Genomic DNA, 22173 nt, shown 5'->3' with positions numbered 1-22173 from the left:
TCAGAAAGACAATAAACGAATCAGGCAGCAGTATCTCCCAGCCACCAGAGTCTTTTTGACTCTATGCCCACACAACCACTAAAAACATCATAAACTAAGACTGGACAGATGCCACTGGGCCACCTAGGTAGAAACTGTTCTGAAGACAACTGCAAGCGTAACTCTGTAGCTAAGAAGAGAGGTCAGGACTAGAAATACAGACTCAGGAATCATTTACATAGAAGTGGTATTTGAAGTTGTGGGTGTGAGTGACATCGTAGGTGTAAGAGTAGGGGGGGAAAGAGTTAACAACAGAACCTTGGGGAACAGCCACAGGCCAGGGTAAGGAAGAAAAGAGAGAAGCTTGTGCAATGATGCAGAGAAGTTCTGGATTCTAGTGCCAGGTCCACCAATGGGTCACCAAGTGACCTTGGGGAAGTCATTTCATGCCTGAACCTCAGTTCCTCTTATCTGCTGAGAGGAATTTGGGGAGTGATCTGGGTACAAATTGGGGGTCATGGCAAGAGGAGAGAAGAAAAGGTTTCGAGCAGTAACTGCAGGAAATGAGATAAGGAGTTGGGAAGCATAGCGTAGACAAACCACTGAGCATTAACAAAGGACTGGTGGAAGTTTGCTGAGGATGAGCTAAGCTCACTTCCATAAGCCATGCCCAGGAATCCTGGGACAAGAGTAGAGAAATCAGATAGTGGGGCCAAGAGCTCACAGGTGACAATTTACAGGTCAACAAAGATCAGAGCGGGGTAAAAGGTCCTAGGCAGAAGCTAATGAAACACTCAAGAAGCAGGTCATGGGGAAAAAGGCAAATGGACAGAAGGACAGGGATGGGTCAAAGGGCAAAGTGTGAGTGAGCCAATGGGAGAGAAGTCAGAGAAGAAAAGGCTGTAGTCAGAGGGCAGCATTTCAAAGTTCTAAGAGATGGCCTCTAACGTCTATTCTACCCCTATGAGATGCTGAGGCCTAAAATGTGTCGTAGGCCATATGTGAATAAAGTAGGATAGGAAAGGAGATCATTTTGAATTGAAGAACTCAAACATCGGTATGATCAGGTTGGCAGAGGTGTCATCAATATGAACATCAAAGCCCCTAAGTATTGGTGGCAGGGGCCTGAATTGAGAGGAAGACCATGAGCCAGTTCTTGGGAAAGTCGGGTATCTGAAGGCTGGAGGCTGAGTAACTCCAATACAGAGAGGGCTGTAGAAAAGGACGGCATGGACCTCAAAGAAAGGCATTGGGATAGAGGGGTAGGGAGGTAGGTGAATTGTTTGAAAGTAGAAGTGGGGAGCAGGAAGTATGCCCATCTCTTCCCTTGGCCAAGAGTGTCACTGGTGTCATTGCAAGTGACAAGGAATGTTAGTCCAAAAGGTCAAGGATGGAGGGGGGTTTTGTGGATGGAACAGATTTGCTAGCTAATGCTAAGGCTCCAGACCTCTCATTACCAGAAGGAGGTTTAACTACCTGGTTCACGACCATGCTGCAACTCCCATAGACTTGTTAAGTTTTTTAAAGTAAATATGTATTTATCAAACACAAATATCAAACACACAAATAAATATTGAAGAAAAACTATCTTATAATAAGTATGTAGAAGAATGAGCTTCCAGCAGTCTTCCTCAGCACAGGCCTAGAAATAGGGCTGAAATGAATTGCCCTTATGTAGCCAGAGTTTCCTTCCCAGCCCCACATTTTTAAAAGGATAAAAGAACTGGTTTCTTCAGTGTGTTCAGCATTTGTCTGCTGCTCTACATTTTATTTCTGGGCACAGTACAACTGTTTAAACTGACATAACACTGGGATTTTCCCCCACTGGCCTTTAAAGAGCTGTGGGGTTTCTGTTTCTATCCACTCTGAAATCCAATGAAATGCCATAAGTTATAAGGGATGAACTTCAAACCAGAAGGGCCTGACTCCATAAGAACGACCCTTATAATGCTCAGAAATCTAAGACCCTCGAGTCACCGCCCTCACTCACCCACTCATTCTCACCCTTGGAACTCTCCCTCCTACCAACGAAGACACTGAAACAATTGTTGTCAAAGCTCTTATCAACTGGGGTTTAATGAAGGCAGGAGGCAGGAGGCAGGAGACAGGGGGCCTAAGAGGCTGGGCAGGGAGCTGGGCTGGAAGGGAAACAGAGAGGGGCACATGCCCCTGAAAGCTCTTCACCTAACTGTAACGAAGACTTACTAAGTGTCTCCTAGCCACCAGGCCGGGGCTAACTGCTACTAGTCCATAGAACTTTTATTACCAAAAAGGTCCTTTTTTCCTTTACCTCCCTGTGTCCTGCTTCTCCCACCTTAGCCCTTACTTCCCTCCTACTCTCAGTTTCTGCCCCAACCACAGAAAGCAGTCCCTCTGAGAATGAAGACAGCCAAGCAGACGTGGGCAGATCTTTGATCTGGCCACAGGAGAGCAGATAACAAATATCTGTGAAAAAGTTTACTACTCTAGGTGCCAAACATGAAATATGAGACAAAGGCCTTGCCTTTGAAAAGCTTATCTAATTAAGAGAAACAAGAGAAAAATACAGGACAAAGTTAAAGAGTTAAATAAAGACTGAAAGCAAAAGGCATTACAAGTAGGGGAAGGGAGGAGAAGGGAAGAGAATAAGCATTTATGTAGCACCTACTGTGTGCCAGGCACTGTGCTTTTCAAATATCATCTCCTTTGAGATTTACAACAATTCTGCAAGGTAAATGGGGTTATCTCATTCTACAGTTGAGGAAATGGAGGCAAGCAGAGGTTAAGTGACTTGCCTAGGGTCACACAGCCAGTAAGTACCTGAGGCTGGATTTGAACTCCCGAAGATAAGTCTTTCTGATTCCAAGTCTAGTCCCTATCCAATGTGCCACCTAGCTGCCTTCTACAATGCATTTCCAGAGTAGTAAAATCTAATGCTATATGGCCAGGGTTCATCCCAGAGAAGAAATACACAGAGATATTTACATCTCCACCTTCTCTGCAGATGGGACAGTTCACAGGTGTAGAACACTACATGGACATTTGTTGTTTAGATTCAGCAAAGTTTTTTTCCCTCTTTTTTTATTCTTTGTCATAAGAGATGCCTCTCTGGAGGGAGGAGAAGGAGGTGTACGTTGGGAAATGTAAGTGGTGTCAGAAGAAAAGAGATTGATCAAATTTATTTTTTAAAAAGTTTCCTGGTGTCAAAGTACTTTCTGTCACTGGCCGCTATTGCCCATTTGTGTCATTAAATAGCCACCTCCCTGGTGTTCCTGCACTGAGCCCCCAAGCTGTCACTTCAACCATCAGCAGATAAGTAAGTATTGAGCATTTACTCTGGGGGACAGATAATACACCATCCCTTCCCTCATAGACTGAGGAACTGGAACCAATAATCCAGTTGGGAGGACCAAGTATAGACACGTGAAAAGTTAAGTGATGATACAAGACAAGCCACCTGACTAGTCCAGGCCAGTGGTAGTGGAGGAGTTCCGAGAAGCCAGTGCTCTCAGGAGGCAGCATGGTGACAGCGTTACCCCTCTGCCAAACTTCCTTGTTTCTGTCAAAGGCACCAACATCTCGCTAGGCTCCTGGTTTTCTAATCTCGGGTCATCCTCAACTCTTCACTGTCTCTGACCCCACATAACCAGTCAGTAGCCACATCTTGCCATTTCTACCTCCATGTCATCTCTTGTAACCAACCCCTTCTCTTTACTCACACATGCCCCTCTCATCTCTAGGTGATTGCAATGGCCTACCTGGGGTCTCCCAACCTCAAGTCTACCCTACTCTGGCCCGTCCCCCATTTAGCAGCCACAGTGATTTCTCTAATGCGTACATAGGGTTTGACCAGTAGAGTGTGTTCAGGGAAGACTAGTACCTCTGGTGTGAGGGCTGCTCTCGAGCTTTCCCAGTCACCAGTGGAGTGAAGCAAGGCTGTGAGCTTGCTCCCATGCTTTTTAGCATGATGTTTTCAGCCATGTTGTCAGGTGCCTTCAGTGAAGATGAAAATGGTATCAAGGCCACTTACTACACTGATGGTAAATTGTTTAACTTGAAAAGGCTCCGAGCCAAGACTTAAATGGAGGGAGAGTTGGTGCACGATTTTTTTGTTCAAAGATGACCGTACACTCAATGCAGCTTCTAAAGCTAAGATGCAACAAAGCAGGTATTGATTTTCTGCTGCTTAATTACATGAGATTAACAAGCTTCCTGAAAAACAAATTAACGCACCTAGGATGAGAAGAGTAGTTGAATGATGAAAAAAAAAGAGTCTTTGTATCATATTTCTCAGATAAAGGCTGGGCATAGAAGATACACAAACAACTGACATCCGTGTATGTGTACAGATAGAGATAGAGATAGAGATTAGATATATGACTTTTGATGTATATGTATCTTTCCACATACATACATTTATATATGTATATATTTATATAGATATATGTATAGATATTTCTACATCCATCTACCTACCTACCTACCTATCTGGGCAGCTAGGTGGCACAGTGGATAGAATACCAGGCCTGGAGTTAGGAAGACTTATCTTCCCAAGTTTAAATCTAGCCTCAGACACTTAGCTGTATGATCCTGGGCAAGTCACTTCACCCTGCTTACCTCAGTTCCCTCATCTGTCAAATGAGCTGGAGAAGGAAATGGCAAACCCCTCCAGGATCTTTACCAAGAAAACCCCAAGTGGGGTCACAAAGAGTCAGACACAATGGAAAACAACGAAACAACAACAAAACACCTACCTATCCATACATTTCCAAAAGTCACTCCCCAATAGCTAAGTGGTCACAGGATATGAATAAAGTTCTCAAAAGCAGAATTTCAAATAATTCATGACCTGACGAAAGAGTGCTCCAGATTACTAATATTATCACAGACAAGCAAATCAAAACAACTCTGAGGTCTCACCTCACACCCTGACAATTTTCAAAGATGACAAATGATAGGAAGAGTCAGTGCTGGAGGCAGTTGTGGGAAGATCAGCACACTGATGCATTGTTGGTGGTTTAATGGTTTAATAAAACCATTCTGGAAAGTAATTTAAAAGCATACCAATAAAGGGTCAAATGTCCATACTCTTTGACCCAGAGATTTCATCACTGGGCTTATATCTCAAAGAAGTCATTGGTAAGAAGAAAATTTTCTAGCATCACTTTCTGTAGTAGCAAAGAATTGGAAACAAATTGGCTACCCAACAATCCAGGTATGGCTAAACAAATTGTGGTACATGAATGTAATGGAGTATCACTGTGCTTTAAGAAATGACAAAGACAAATACAGAAAAGCATAAAAAGACCGACACGATCATTCACAAGAAGCAAAACAGAATAAGCAGAGGCAAAAAAACCTAACATACACAATGACTACAACCATGTAGTTAGAGACAACAAACACAAAATAATTAACAGCGAATGATGTGAATTTAACAAAGAACAAGCATGGCTCCAAAGAAGAGACAGGAGAAGACATCCCCAGAATACTCCTTTGCAGAGGCTGGAAGTCTGCTATGATACACTGCATGTATTTTTGGATATTTTCAATGTGTTAATCAGCCTTTTTTCTCTTTTTTAAGAGAGAAGGAGAAAGGGAGGAGAAAGGAAAAGGAAACTGGGAGAAATTTTGGTGATGCAAAAAAATACCTGCAAAAAGCAATAAAGACATATTTTTAAAAAGAAATATGGAATTTAGGGAGAAACAATGTGTTCTATTTTGGACCCTTTGAGTTTGATGTGCCTATGGGACCTCTGGGGGAGATGTTCAGCAGGACGTTGGAGATGTGGGACTTAAGTGGAAGAGTCAGGTTTGATTCTGTAGATTTAGTTGTCATCTGCATCAAGATGATAGTTGAGTCCACGGGGCCTGATGAACACTCCAATAAGGAGAAAATAAAGAGAGGAATGGAGAGGGTGTAGAATTGAGACCTAGGATACATGCACGAATATGGAATAAGACAGACAATGATCCTACAGATGAGGAAACTGAGGCCCAGAGAGCTAAGTAACTTGTCCAAGGTGACAGTGGCAGGACTCTTCCGTGAAAACTTTCTTATTTCCTCCAGATAAGTATCCTTCCCCAAATTTTCCTAGAGTACTTCAAGGATCTCTCCTTGTGCCCATAATACCCTACTTTGCATTATAGTTACCTGTCTCAGATGTAAGTTCCTTGAGGGCAGGGGCTGTTTCATTTTAGCCTTTGTAATCTCAAAGTCTTGCAAGATGCCTTAAACTATAAATATGTGTTGACTTAAAAGCAGTCTTTGATTAATTGCCAGACAAGTGACAATAAGTACTTTGAATTCACTGTATCTACAAGTACCTAGATTGCAACTTTTTTGAGGGTCATATCTTATATTTCTGTTTCCCCTACATACACCCTAGAAATGCCTAACAATGTTAAGCATCTAGCAGATATTTAATAATTATTTGTTGACTGACCAGCTCATGTGCGCTCGCTCTCTCTCCCTCCCTCCCTCCCTCTCTCTCTCTCTCTCTCTCTCACACACACACACACACACACACACACACACACACACACACACACACAGAGTCTAGAGTTTCCTGTTACATGAATGCTATCCTTGTCTCTAAATGTCAGGGTTATAACAAATGAGTTTGATTCTCAGGAATACCCAAAACATAAACCACATCCTCTTTGGTCCCTGCTCTTCCTCCATCATAACCCTCTAATGATTGCCTCCTTCTTCAGGGTCAGTCACGTTTCCAGGAAAGCAGACCCTAGCCCACTGCCCAGTTCCAAGCAGCTTTGGCCAAGTCACCAGATTCCCACAGTACTGTGAGCCTGGTGCTGAAAGAGCTCCTCACTTCACTAACACACTGAAATGCCCAAGTAACCAACTCTTTCCTTAGCTTCTTTCTCAGCCGCCACTAAAACAGGAAGCAGATTGTGCTTGTCTCCAGTTCTCACAACTCTGCTGCGATGCTCAGGAATCCAGGGAAGGTTTGGATCTCAACAGAGCAGCTCTGCAGCTGAATAATGGATTTGGGAACCCAGGGACTCCCAGTTCTATAGAAATATTGTCTTTCACCTGATATTGTTTTCATCAGTTAATGACCTGGAGGGTGGGGTGAAAAACAAACAGCACCTAACGCAGAGTCTTTCACTATATTGGTTCAAATAACATTTTCCTTCAAAATTTGGCTTGTACCTAATTAAGAGTCCAATATCATGTTGTTAGCAAAAGAATGAAAATGAGAGTAATAAAGCAATAAAGACAGAGAGAAAATGATGACATGAATAAAACATCTACGTTTTAATTGAAACAAATGCTTTCAAAACTTATGCAGTGGGGGGGGAAAAGGCATACAGTAATTGTGTATAATTACTTTCCCTGGGGCAGCTAAGTGGCTCAGTGGATAGAGCACCAGCCCTGAAAGTCAGGAAGACTCATCTTCCTGAGTTCAAACCTGGTCTCAGACACTTAGTTGCTGGGCAAGTCATTTAATCCTGTTCGCCTCAGTTTCATCATCTGAAAAATAAGCTAGAGAAGGAAATGGCAAACCACTCCAGTATCTTTGCCAAGAAAACCCCAAAAAAAGGATCACAAAGAGTTGGACAGGATTGAAAATGACTAAACGACAGCCTTCCCATGTATTTACCCCTTTTTTCCCTTTTAAAAATGCCCCATTTTGGCTGAATGGTCATGGCCAATTCATTTCATCTCCACATGCCTCAACATCCTCCTCCATGGATGAGAATAATAATACCGCTAGCACATACCGCCAAGGGTCAGTAGGCTCAAATGAAACAATGCATGAGAAGTGCTTTGTAAACCTTGAAGCATTATAGAAATGCTAGTTATCATCAGAACCACAACTATTGGGGACAACACACTTGGACTAAGGCAAATAAATAAATACAGTAGATTTATGCCCTCCTAAACACTGAGACTGGAGAAGGAAATGGCAAACCACTCCAGTATCTTTGCCAAGAAAACCCCAAATGGGTGGGGTCATGGAGAGTTGGACTCCACTGAAATGACTGAACTACAAACACTAAGATGTCTATGTATAATACCTTTTAAGACCAACTCTAGAGTCCATTTTCAATTAAGCCCATCAGGGCTGATTTTTCAGGGACTTGCAAAAAGCATATAAATATCAGCACCATTTATTTGTATGCAGGAAGTTCAGGGAATAAAGTAAGCAGAGATGTTAAATTTTTCCCCACCTTTCCAATTGGGTTTGAAATGACTATAATTTCATCATTTAAACTCAAAATCCATATTCAGCCCAATTCAATAACCATGCATTGATATATTGCTTATCTACCGCTTTTAAATTCATTTCACTCACTCCCAATGATATTCATAATTATTAGATATTAATATATTCCAGCTGCTTTTGTTAAGGCAATCCTTTCACCTGGGACACACATTCCTACCCCCCTCCCACCTCTAACTTTATGGCAAGCCTGAAGACCAGGTAAGGTTCACCTTCCCCCATTATCCCAATGCAAATCAGTACTTTTGTCTGCATCCTCCAGTATTTCTGTTCTTATACTTACAATATCCAGTATAGTTGACATATTTTGTTCTGTAATTATTCTCTGGTGCCTTCAAGTTTATAGAATATTTGGGAGTTAATGGAAAGGTCTGAGTCACCTATTTTAATGTCCTATGTGCACCTAGTATAGTTCTCTGCAAGTATCTGCCACTCAATCGAAAAACTTTGCTAAGTTACTGGAATACCATCTCCCCTCTTAGGACTTACTCAAGTCTTACCCATCATTCAAGGCTTAATCCAACTCCAGATCACTCCCTCCTCTGCACTCCCATAATTCTATGAGCTATATGATCTATCTGGCACCTAATTTCACTCCTGAACTCCAGACCCACATCCAACTGGATGTCTTCTACATAGCCAAAATGGAACAGATACTTTCTCCCAAATCCATCCCTCTTCCATATTTCTGTCTCATAGCACCACCAACCTCCCAGTTATTCAGATTCACAACTCTGGTCAACCTTAACCGTCCCTCTCACTCAACCTTAATATCCAATGGTTTGCCCAGCCCTGTCAAGCCTTCTTCCACAACATCTCATATCCATCTATTTCTCTCTACTCACACAGCCTTACTCTAGAGCAGAACCTCACCCACTGCTGCCTGAATGACTGTAATAATCTATTAACTGCCTAATTTCTCCTCTCTCCAACCAATCCTCCATACAGCTGCCAAACAGATACTCCTAAAACACATATTTGACCTTGTCACAGAAATCATCAATGGCTCCCACTTGACTCTAGGATGAAATATAAAATCCCCTGCCTGACATTTAGAGCCCTCCACAACGTGGTCCCCATCTACCTCTCTAGACACACTTCGTGTTTTCATGCACACTCCATTCTAGCCAAATTGCTAGATATTCCTTGTACAAGGAATCCCACCTCCTGGAGCTCTGGGCCCTTGCAGAAATGCTCTCCCACATCTGTACTCTCTTCTCTTCTCTAGCCTGTTCTATCTCCAGCTTCCTCCCCAGCACACCTCAGGAGCCCCCTCCTACAATGGGCCTTTCCCTTCCCCCTTCCAGTTATTGGTATTCTCTCACTCATTCAAACTCATACACACTTTATATTTACCCATGTATGTGTTGTATCTCCCAGTACAATGTAAGTTCTTTGAGCACAGAACTTATTTCATTTTTGTCTTTGTATCTCTAGCATAGTGCCATATATATTAATATATATATTAATAAAATCTGTGATTTCAGTGATATAAGGAACTACTAGAGAGAAAATTTCCTCTATCAAAACAAATCAGCAACCATTCTGTTGAGCAGGCTGCCCTGGAACGCCAAGAGGTCAGGTAGCATGCGTCAGAGGTGGTCCTTGAACTTTGACTCTTAGACCAGCTCTCTGTCTACACCACCGAACTACTGCTGTCTTGCACACAGTAGGTACTTAATATATGTTTGTGAAATGGAACTTAACTAATCATAGAGCTATTCTTCCACTTGCCCCATTCAACTCCTAGCCATTTCCATTCATACGGATCCCATCTATATGACAGAAAGCAAACAAGCACATCTGACAGCAATTTCTGGATCCAGCTACTTCTCAAGACGCCCCCCTTCCTCCTCCCAACCTCAGTCTATCTCTTGGTTCTCAAACTTTTTTGTTCACAGTAAAGTCTTCTTATTTAAGGTAACAATGCTGGCAGAAAGAGTAAGGAGGTCGACAAGTACATGTGATTGCAAGCCGAGGCTCCTAGCAACGAACAACACAACCAGCATAACTTGGAACAAACTAGCACGCTGCCCCGCGTCCTGCAGGACTGTTGCTCTCACCTCCACAGCCCGAACAGTGTTGGTCAAGCTCCCTGGAGCTGTGCGGGAGAAGGCCTCTAGCCACTACGGCAGTGGGAGGCTAGAAGGAGCAGAGCCGATCTATGCAAAGGGGATGGGAAAACAGAGAGAGACAGGAGGGGAGGACAGGAAAATCCAATGGACCGAAGGAGAGTGTCCTGTGACTACAGAGTGTGGAGACTGACTTCCTTGGCTACTCACCTAGGACCCTGAAGGCAATACCCCAAAGAGACCCAAGTTCCAAAACTAGAGAGCTTCCTGTTGTAAACACTTCAAAAGGAATGACACTTATTTAGATATATACGTTCTGACCTACTTTCTTGTTATTATTTGTTTTTATGTCTAAATCAGGCATATTAAATCAGCCTCAGTTTCCCCAACTGTAAAATGGGAGTAAAAATAGCACCTATTTTCCAGGGTTGTTGTGAAGACCAAATGAGATAATATTTGTGAAGTGCTTAGTACAGTGCCTGGCACATAGTAGGTACTCAATAAATTCCTAAATTCCTGCTTCCTTCCTTTCATTATGCTCTCTTGCCCCGGATTCAATCCTTAAAAATAACCGATAGAAGGAAAAATCAGCACCCTAGCGAGTGATGGTTTCAGTCCAGTGTTAGAAATTGCTGCTTGGGATTTGTGGCTGAGAAGGAAAGATGTCTCATCTGGTGGCTTTAGGATCAAAGTAGGCCCTCAATCCATCTTTGATGGTGATGATCACAGTGACAAGATTCAGCTCCCTGTGTGCTCCAGGTCTCGCCCTATTCAAACAAAAATCTTCAGGCTTCTTAATTCGGTGAAACAACACGGAGGATCTTAGTGCAAATTACTATTGATTCAGGCACTGATGAGGCAGGAGGAATACCTTACAGAAGACCAGAACAAAAGTGAAGTTACCCTATGCCCAAAGGGCTATAAAAATGTGCAAACCCTTTGACCCAGCAATAGCACTTCTAGGGCTCTATCCCAAAGAGATCATACAAATGAGAAAAGGACCCACATGTACAAAAATATTTATAGCAGCTCTTTTTGCAGTGGCAAAGAATTGGAAATTGAGAGGATGCTCATCAACTGGGGAATAGCTGAACAAGTTATGGCATATGAATGTAATGGAATACTACCGTGCTTTACGAAATGATGAGCAAACAGACTTCAGAAACACCTGGAAAGACTTGTATGGACTAATGATGAGTGAAGTGAGCAGAACATTGCTGACAGTAACAGTCACACATGCAATGACTAACTTTGATAGACTTAGCTCTTCTCAGCAATGCAAGGATCTAAGACAATTCCAAAAGACTCATGACGGAAAATGCTATCCACATTCAGAAAAAGAACCATGGAGTCTGAATGCAGATCGAAGCATAGTATTTCCTCTCTTTTTCTGTTTTGTTTCTTCTTTCCTGTGGTTCTTCTTGTTGGTTCTAATTCTTCTTTACAACATGACTAATGTGAAAATATGTTTAAAAGGAATGTATGTGTAAAGCCTGTATCAGATTGCATGCTGCCTTGGGGAAGGAGGCACAGAGAGAGGGGGAGAAAATTTAAAACTCAAAAGCTTATGGAAGCGAATGTTGAAAATTAAAAATAAATTAATTTTTAAAAAGTAAAGTTATCAGAGTTTCTGAGACAGAATTTCAAGAATTCAAATTGCAGGAAAACCAACAACTTTCATCTTAAATGCCTGTGCTTACTTCAAGTAAAAGAAAAAGAGGACAACTAGCCAGGCATCCCTAGATCTGTTTCTTAAAAAGCCAAAAATAATAATAGATAATATTTATATAAATTTATAAAGCACTTTACGAATGTTATCTCATTTGATTCACACAACTCTGTGAGCTATTATTATGCCCATTTTACCGATGAGGAAACTGAGGCTGAGATGTTAAGTGACTTGCTCAGGGCCACCCAGCTAGTAAATGTCTAAGGAAGAATATGAATTAATGCCTTCCAGACTCCAGATCCAACACTCTAACGACAGCTAATGGGATCCTAAGTTTTCCCCAAAGTCTCTTTAATTATACTTGTCAAAATCTCCTCAGAGAAGCCTTTCTGAATGGATGAAAGTGCTGATTGGCCTTCTGTTGCAATAATAACAATAAAAATAATACCCCTAAGGCAGAAATGACAAAAGGTCCTTTGGCTAGTAGATACTGTATCATATTAAGTACATTGTGACATAAATGGTTAGTGCTTCGCTCTGTTTAATTTAGGTACACGATAGGAACTAGTATCTTGTACAGTATGTAGACATATCTCTTATAGCTGCTGAAGCAGTTGGTCATTCACTCAGTAAGCATTTATTAAATACTTATAATGGGTCAAACAATATGCTAGGGGGTGGGGAGACAAAGTGAAAGTCCCATACCTCAAGGCGCTTATCTTCTAATGAGGGAAAACAACTTGTACCTGCAAGCATATGCAAAATATATACACATTACAGGTACCTGGAGGATGGTACTAGTTGCTGGTGGTCAGGGAAGGTCAAGTAAAGCTTGGTGGTAGTCGAGTTGACTGTGGAAGGAAACACAGGTTGCTAGACGGAGAAGCAAGAATGGAGTATGTTCCAGGAATGGAGCATCCAGTACAAAAGTCTGGAGATAGGAGACAGCGTGTCTTGTGGGAGAAGGGGCAAAAAGGCCAATCTGACTACTGGAGAGTGTAAGAAGAGGAATATGTATAACTGAGCAGGAAAAACAGGCTGAGGCCAAGGCGTGAAGGGCTTTACAAGCCAAACAAAGCAGGTTATATTTGATCCCACCAAAGGGAAGACTTGCTAACCCCCTGGAGCAGCTGACCCCATCGGGAGCCAGGGACCTTCCTTCCCCTTCAAGATCCCGCCAGCCCCATCCACCAACAGGCCCAACAAATCAGCAGGAACAGGACTTGGAGAACCCTTCCCCTTCTCCATCCCAAATGGCACTGCCTAGTTCCCCCCAGGTATGCTCACTCTTGGCTGGATACTGAACCACTTTTCTCCACTTCTGCTTGAAGTGACCCACAGCCACATTCCACTCTAACCCTTGGGCTCACTACCCCTTTCTCAACAATCATTGATCAGAAACCATCTGTCCTGCCTATTGATCCCCAAGGCCCATGGAGCTTCACCATTGTCTCTGCTGCTTTGACCTCTGGACCTTTGACCTCTGGCCTTTCCATGTCATGAAGTTGAACTTTCTTATATGTGTTAACTCCCCAACTAAATTGTGAGCCCCTTAAGAGCAGGGACTGTCTTGCCTTCCTATTTTTATCCTCCACACTTAGCACAGTGCTTGGCACACAGTAAGGGCTAAATAAATGCTATTCCTTTCCATCCTAAAGGTAATAGGGATCTACTGAGTAGGGGAGTAAACAGTCAGAACTACATGATGAGGAAAATCACTTTAGCCCCTGAGCGGAAGATGGATTAGAGTGGAGAGACCCAAGGCTGGAAAACCAATCAGGAAGCTACTGCAATAATCCAGGTGAGAAACGATAAAGGCCTGACCTAGGATGGTAGCTGGAGAACTGGAAAAGACTGGCAAGTACAAGAGATGTCATGGAATTAGAAAGGACAAGATTTGGTAGCTGACTGGATACAAGGGGTAAGTGAGAATGAAGCATCAGAGATAATGCTGAGATCATGCACCTGGGATGCCAGAAGAATTATGGTGTGTTGACTGAAATCGGAAAGTGTGGAGATAATGCATTCTCGAGTAAACACGAGTTTACTAGTGTTTGCTGACAATCATTCCTATAAAAAGTTGGGCACTAAATCCTTGGTGCAATATAATAATATATAGCAATATAACTTCCTATTATAAAATTGTTTCTACGGGAAAATCATATCTGATATACATCACTTTGACTTGACTGAAACAAATGATCATACTTTCCACTTGTACAGACTTTACTGTTTGGAAAGCCTTTCTACACCCATTGTTTCCTTTGATTCTCAGGACAGCCCTTGGAGGTAGGAAGGGCAGTAGGCACCATTATACCTCCTCCACAGGAAATTGAAATTAAGAGAGGCTGACTTGTCCAAGGTCATACAGATAGTAAATGGTAAAACTGATACTTAAGACCACAGCTTTTGACTCCAAGTCTAATGACCATAATTGATTATAAACAGAACTTTTCACATGTCAGATTTGCTTACCCAAACTAGACTATAAACTCCTTATGAGGTCCATTCTGTCTTATACTTTTCCCCATATCCCACAGTGCCTAATGAAGTACAAAGAACAAAGCGGATGCTCATAAATATTCACCAAATAAATCAAAGGCATCCATGGCAACACCAAATATCTGGCACTCTTCTGGCCCCCCAAATCTTGAGGTGCTTCTAGTTACCTTTTCTCCACTGAAGGGAAAAACAGCTTACAAGATCGTGCTAAGAAAGGCAGACAGGAAGAAAGAGAATCGTCCAGGAGATATCCTTTCTATCACAGGCCTGAGAGATTAGGAAGTTTTTACATCAATGACAACAATGACAAGAGAAATTACGGATATTTTCTGAGACGAGAATAATAGAATTTCAGAACCAGTGTCCCTGAATCGCCACCACCCTTCTCTGGTGAGATCAATGAAGTTCTATTGCCTCTCACATATTGCATGCACGATTTTTTCAACTTATCTCATGGTTTAGAAGAAATAATTACATCATGCCTCTTCGTTTACAATGTCTGCCAAGTCTTACTTTACAATGAACTTTTCAACCGGTCACAAACACTATGTTTAAATTCCTAACCCTAACAAACTAACATAAGAGCTCCTTCTTTTAAAACGCAAAAGGAAACAAAACCAAATCCCAAATATTTAAAATCAATGAACGACTTATTTTTTTAACAGGTAAAGGCCTAAGTAAAGCTGACCCTAGTACTGGCACAGCCTTAGCCTTAAATCAATCAGCACTTGGACTGTGCCAAAATAATCTTAATTTTTTAAAAAGTCTTTGCCGTTTCATAAAAACTTTAAGAAGGTTTTAAAAACAAGAATGACAGTGCAAGTAAGAATACTGACCTGCAAAGCAGCCCAGAAAGGAGCAGCTGGTCAGCCTTCAGAGCTGTGAATTCAAGAGAGGTTTTACAATATTTACTAAATGATATAAATCTTAAGCTTTTAGAATTCTGGAGCTGGAAAGCAACCTTACAGACCGTCTAGTTAGGGTCCTTTCCAACTAACTTTAACTAATCCAATACCGGATCAATTTCCCACTTTCTAAGAAAAGGTGGGGATGCCAGGGAAGGGAGAAGTGGGGGGTATGGCGTTCTGTCCATTGGCTTAGAGGAGAAGATGTGAGGGCCCCCAAACCACGACCCTTAAGCAAATTAAATCCTTTTGGCAACTATGTTAAGATGCTTCCAAACATAGCTGCTTTTGACTTACAGGGGCCCAGCAGGATGAGTGGGGTTTTCAGCTCTCCTTTCTGTCTATCTAATATGCCTGAAGAGTACATCTAGTGGTTATCTTGACTTGACAGCTTGTTTCAGGGGTGAGGGAGGATTCAGGGGAATTTTCTTCCAAAGATGCAATGAAGACTCTGGCAAATATACATGGTGGTAACAACACCAACTTTCCTGAAAGAAGTAACAGTGACCATGGCCCTTTCCAAAGCAGCAACCACTGGGAGACCAACAAACATGAAAGGGTATGTAGAGCAAGGTCAAAGACAACAGCATGGACAATGAACTGCAAAGTTAACCCTTTGGCCACCACCAAGGGCTCCCAAGTGCTCCTGTCTAGTTCAGAGTCGTCCATTTATTAAAACATTCAATGTTCAGTTTTAGCCACCACCAAGCTGAGCTGCAAACAGGAAAACTCATGTCTCAAGTCCAACCAGGCCACAACTGCAAAATGGAAGGAGTCTGGAGGCAAGGAAGTCCAGACAGAAGGGGCAAACATGATGGGACAGGCAGATCAGAGGTACATCTAAGGAGAAGAACTAAGATTACTAGGAAGAAAAAGAAACCCTAATGTCAAAGAAAGAAAAAGGCTGGAAAAATTATGGAAGACTAACAGAGCAACAATAAGGCCAAGGAGAGGCAGACAGGGACAAGAGAGGAGCTCCTCTGGGCAAAGAATAATGGAGATCAGCACCCTGTTTAGGGGAAAGCTAAAGGGATGGAGAAGGGGTGGCCACAGGAATATGAGGCCATTAACAGAAAATGATGCCTCTATTCTGGGCTGGGGCAGGAGATTAGGGCAGAGCCAGGATGTATAGAGAAGGGCAGGATTCAGGGGCAAAGAAAGAGCTCAAACAAGAGCCAAGGGTAAGAAAGAGATGAGGTATCCTGTCCAGGAGTGAGGAGCAAAGATGGGAGGGAGGGATGCAGGCCAGAGCTTAAACTGGGAGAGGGGAATGGAAGTAGAACTCAGGATAGAGGATTAGGAGCATATTCCTGGATGAAGGGGGTGGAATGCCTAACATAATAAGGAGGGAAAGGGACAAAGGGCAAGCAGGACTAAGGGATGGGGAGCATTAGAAGCAGAATCATGATAGGTAAGTTGGGGGATAAGGAACAGAGGGGAGAGGAATAGGATTTGGGACACAATTTAAAATGAAAGGGGAACAATGTGTATGGGGGAGTGGGATTCAGGTTACAGCCTGGGATGGCGAAGATGCTAGACAGAGCCCTGAAGCCAGGAGAATGTAGGGCAGACCCTAGGATAGAGGGAGAGGAGGGGCTGCCAGAGAAGGCCCAGAGAAGGAAAGGTGGGCACAGACTAGAATCACAGGGTAGAGACAGGAAGCCAATCCCAGGATGAGAGCAGGGATTAGAGGGACAGGGAGGCCAGCCTGGGGAAGGAAGGAAAAGGATGCTGGGGGGGGAGGAGCGGATTGTGGAGCAGAACCTGGGACGGGAAGAGACAGAGATCAGGACACGTGAAAGAAGAGAGATAACCGTAACTCCAGGCCAGGATAGGAGGGATGGAGGGCAAAGCCTAGGGGTGGAATGGGATGTGGGATAAAGCTAGGAATAGAGGGGTGGGAAGTATGGACTAGGCTGGTTAGGGTGGAGAGGGAGCTAAAAACCAAGTGGTGGGAAGATATGGACCAGCCCAGGATATAAGGAAACCAAGAGGCAGGACAGAAGGGAGGAGCAGATCATGACAGCTGGAACAAGAACGGTGGCAAGGGGCAGAAATACATGGGAAAGAGAAGAGAAGGGCTATAGGCCATGGAGCAGGATGGGGTGGAAGAGAGGAGTGAGGATATGAGAGGGATAGCCTTGGATGGAGGTTGGGGGGAAGGAAATAGGATCACAGCTATGAAGCAAGGGGGGTGCAGGGATGCTGAGCATAATTGGGAGGTGTAATTATGGTAGGGAGATTGGAGAAACAGATTGGGGTCGGGACTTAGCACATGAAAAGAAACCTGGGAGTTGGGAAAAGGATCTGGGGACAGTGACTGAGCCAGAGATCGTGGGGAAGAAGGGATGTCAGGCACAAACTGATATGGGAGGGGTGTGACCTGGGGAAGGGCCTGGGATGTGGGAGCAAAGGGACACGGAGCAGGGCAAAGAAGTGAAAGGGGAGGGATCCAAGACACAGGCCAGGAAAGTGGGTGCAGGGAACAGATAAGCTGGGGGAAGTTAGCCCCGCAAGATGGAAATAAGGGCCAGAGCTGGGAGAAGAGGAACATGAGCATCTTGGACAGAGCTAGAGATGGGAGTGGGGTATGGGTCGCAGAACAGGATAGTCTTGGAGCAAGGCCCGTGGCTTCCCAGAGGGGTGTAGGACAGAGCCTAGGATGAAGTGGGACATATATGGCATGCCCAGGGGTGGAAGGGGAAGGACGCAGGGCACAGACCAGGATGCAAGGAAGAAGGAAAGTGACAAGAGACCAGATATAGAGGCAGGGAGGAGGGACAAGGGACAGAGACAAGGGGTAGAAATGGATAACAGGCATATCCCTGACATGTACAAGGATTGGAGGGGACGTAGAGGAGCCTCCCAGACAGAGCCTGGCTTGGAGGATTTAGGGTACAGACAGAGATGGGGAGGGGGGAGGGCAGATGCAGGGAACCTGGAAAGAACCAGGGAGGGTAACATGGAGCACAGATGGTTAGACAGGATTAAAGACAAGAGCCCTGGTGGAGTAAGACAGGTCTACCAGGGGAGGGGGAAAGAACCTGGGGGGCTCTCAGGAAGGAGTGAACTCAGAGCAGGCCAAAGAACAGACTGGAGCAGGAACATGTACATCAGGGGTGCTAGTGGATAAGGGCTATATCCCTACATCTGGATAAGGACCAAGCGGCTCCTAAGGAGGAGAGAGGGGAAAGGGGGATGACTGGAGGGGGAGGTTTAGGTATTAGGCAGGTTTAGGGACAGACGTGGCTCACTTAACAAACCAGACTTGGAGATGAGAAGCATGAGCTGCTGGAATCCTGAGCAGAGTCTGAAATTGGGGAGAGCCCCAGGCATAGAGAGGGGAGGAAATAAGGGACAGGGCTAGGGATTGGGATGAGGGGCAGGGGGACTCCAGAGCACAGAGTAGGGGGTGGGGCAGCGGAGGAGATAGGGAGGACAACGCTGGAGGGGGATGCTGGGATGGAAGCAGACACAGGGTGGGACAGCGAGCAGGGGAACCCCAGAGAGCAGATGAATGTGAGGAGGAGACAGGAAGGAAAGGGCTAAGGTGGAACTTCAGGGGCACAAGTAGAAGCAGAGATGGGGATGCGGGGCAGGGGGACCCCGGAACACAGAGGGAGGGAAAGGAGAAGACAGTGACAAGACTTGGGGCGGGGATGTAAGGACGCAGAAATAACATAGGGATAGGGATGAGGGCCAGAGGGACTCCGGAACACAAATGAATGGGGGAGAAGAGGCGATGCGCAGGACAAGGCTGAAGGCTGGGGTGCAGGGACAGAGACAGGGATGGGGATGAGGGGCAGAGAGACCCCGGAGCACAAATGAGGGGTAAGGACAAGGCTGGGACGGGGTTCAGGGATGCAGACAGGGATGGGGACAGGGGGCAGGGAGACCTCGGACCACCAATGAACTGGGGAAGAACCAGGCTAGGGGCGGGGTGCAGGAACACAGAGGGAGACAGGACTGGGGACAGGGGGATCCCGAAGCACCAATGAACGGGGTTGGAGGGAGGATCAGGCTGGGGGCGGGGTGCAGGGACTCAGAGACAGGGATGAGGATGAGGGGCAGGGGGACCCTAGAGCACAGATAAAGGAGGAGGATAAGGCTGGGGGCGGGGTGCAGGAACACAGATGGAGACAGGAATGGGGACGGGGGCAGGGGGACCCCGAAGCACCAATGAACAGGGGAAGAACCAGACTGGGGGCGGAGTTCAGGGACACAGAGACAGGGATGAGGTTGAGAGGCAGGGGGACCCCGGAGCACAGATGAGTAAGGGGATGAGCACAAGGCTGGGGGCGGGGTGCAGGAACACAGATGGAGACAGGAATGGGGGCAGGGAGCAGACGGACCCCGAAGTACCAATGACCTGGGGGGAGAGCCAGACTGGGGGCGGGGTTCAGGGACGCAGAGCCAGGGATGAGAGGCAAGGGGACCCCGGAGCCCAGATGAGTGGGGGGATGAGCACAAGGCTGGGGGCGGGGTGCAGGGAAGCCGGCAGACCCGGGCTGCTGCCCCCTCACCTGGGCTGGACGCGCAGCGGCCGCCCCCTGGCGCCGGCATCGGCATCGTGCGCTAGCCGCTTCTCCGCAAACGCCGCCGCGCTCGGGACTCCCGGCCCGACGCCGCCGCCGCCGCCGCCGCCGCCGCCGGCCAAGCCCAGCCCAGCCCGGCCCGGCCCGGCACGGCCGACGCAGCCCACACAACCCCTTCCTCGCTCGCCGCCGCCTCAGCAGCGACTCCGGCCCGCAGCTCGCACCGCCGCCGCTACCTCCCGCCCCGGCTGCCATGGAAATCACAGGCGCGCCCTGATTGGCTGCGCCCCCGCCCCCCGGGACGTCTCGGCCGCGCTGATTCGTGGATGCCGGTTGGCTGGCCCGCCCTAGGGGGGCGGGGCCTAAGCCGGCCCAGCCTGGAGTCTAAGTGGACCGAGTGGGGCGGGAGGAGGGAGGGGGATGAAGAGATGCTGAGTGATGCGGGTGGGGGGAGGGGCTGAGCCCAGCGGCTGCTGGGGTCGGGTCATGTCCCCCTGGGATACTCTCCCCTGAGACCCCTATCTTAAATCCGATAGTCTTGGTTTAGAGATCTTAGGAGCATAGCTGTAGAGCACAAAGGGACCCTAGGAATCCTTTAGTGACCAACCCTGGCCTTTTACTGAGACGGAAACTGAGACCAAAAGAGGAAAATTTACTTAGAATCATAAGATCATAAATGCAGAGATGGAAGGGACCTCAAAATCCATCTAGTCCAACCCCAGGTATTCCCTGGAGCCCCGACCCACTCCTCCTACACTTTTCAGCTTCCTTTTGTGTGTTGCGGCCCCTAAGATTGTAAGCTCTGTGAGGGCAGCGACTGTCTTTCTTTTTCTTATTTCTCTTCCCAGCCCTTAGCACAGTGCCTGGCACATAGTAAGTGCTTAATAAATATTTATTGAATTGAATCCATTTTACAGATAAGGAAACCAAGGCCCGGGGAGGTTAAGTAACTTAAATTCATAGGATCATAGATTTCCAGTTAGCAAATGTTAAGCTTTGTGTTAATAAGCACTGTGACACCAAAAAAAAAAAAAAGACAAAAGACGATCCCTGCTCTCGAGTAACTCATAGTCTAATAGAAGAGACAACATGCAAACAAGATAGATATAGACTGGAGATATTCAGCAGAGAGAAGGAGTTACAATTAAGAGACAGAAGGGTCTTCAAAATTCAATTAGCCCAAACCCTTCATTTTACAAATGAGCAAAGGGAAACCGGGCAAAGTGAAGTGACTTGGAATCACAGGATTGTACATTTCAAGATGAAAGGACCTCAGAACCGATCTAATACAAGGCTTCTCAGACTGCAGCCCGGAGACCCCACCCTCCTCCCCCAAGGGATCCACGTTGGGGGATGGGGGGGATGGTAATGTTTAACAACTGGCTGTCTTAAAAAATTGTATTCTGAATGCTTTTTTTTAGTTTAAAATGCATCATTAACATTTCCCCATCATTTTCTTAAGTCTAGACAATCAACAAAGCAATAAATCAAGCTCTGACTGACGGCCTTTGCTGATTGATCCAAGGTATCAATGCATTTTAAGCTGATTCCAGTATACCCCTGGGTCCGTGGGTAGATTTCAGAGGGTCTGTCAATTTGGATGAGGGGAAAAAGTACATATTTATTTTCGATAACCTCTAACTGAAATGCAGCATTTCCTTCAATTATGTAAAAAAAAAATATTCATCTGAAAATAACCCTTAGGCTTTGCCAGATTGCCAAAGGGGTCCATGATACAAAAATGTTAAGAACCCACAACCTCATGAAACTTCTCATTTTACAGAGGAGGAATTTTGAGTGACTTAGGAGCATCTGATCACAAATTTAGATGTGGAAGGGACCCCAAAATCCATTTAGTCTAATCTCATCCTTTTACAATTAAGGAAATTAAGACTCAGCAAGGCCAAGTGATTTGCCCAAGGCTACTCAAGTAATAAGTATGAGAGATAAGATTTGATCCCAGATCCTTTAACTCCAAAGCTAGGTTCTTTCAGCTGTTCTCTATCACCTAGCCCAACCCACCCATTTTACAAATGAGGAAACTGAGGCTTACAGAGTTTAGGTGACTTTTCCAAGATCACAAAGGCAGTAGATGTCAGAGCAGGAATTTGAATCCTCTGAGCCTTCAAGAAACAATATGGTCACTTAACCCCAACTGCCAAAAAAAAAAAGAAGAAGAAAAAAAAGAAACTATGACACAGTGAAAAAAGAACAGGCTTTGTAGTCAGAGGACTTGGGTTCAAATCATGGCCACTCTGTATGACTTTGGGTAAGCTGTCT

The 22173-nt window shown here is 45.1% G+C and overlaps 1 protein-coding gene across 4 annotated transcripts in view; it reads right to left on the bottom strand.

The window, feature by feature from the left end:
• TPST1 (tyrosylprotein sulfotransferase 1) overlaps positions 1-20104 on the bottom strand; it is a 118338-nt gene extending 98234 nt beyond the window's left edge. Inside the window, exons 1-2 of one of the 4 annotated variants that reach the window (XM_021007009.2) lie at positions 19882-20103; positions 15290-15332 (exon numbers count right to left, since the gene is read on the bottom strand). The gene's annotated coding sequence lies outside the window, so the exon portion shown is untranslated. Of the gene's footprint in view, positions 1-15289; positions 15333-19881 lie in introns of all 4 variants that reach the window. The other 3 variants (XM_078154731.1, XM_021007008.2, XM_021007010.2) reach the window with 3 other exon arrangements.
• Between the last annotated feature and the right edge of the window lie 2069 nt (positions 20105-22173).

The sequence above is a fragment of the Phascolarctos cinereus genome, unplaced genomic scaffold (genome assembly GCF_003287225.1).
Source record: "Phascolarctos cinereus isolate Bilbo 61053 unplaced genomic scaffold, phaCin_HiC Scaffold_5;HRSCAF=322, whole genome shotgun sequence".
Classification (NCBI taxonomy): Eukaryota; Metazoa; Chordata; class Mammalia; order Diprotodontia; family Phascolarctidae; genus Phascolarctos; species Phascolarctos cinereus.
Note: the sequence above shows the minus strand (reverse complement) of the source record. Positions and strands in the feature narration are given on the sequence as shown.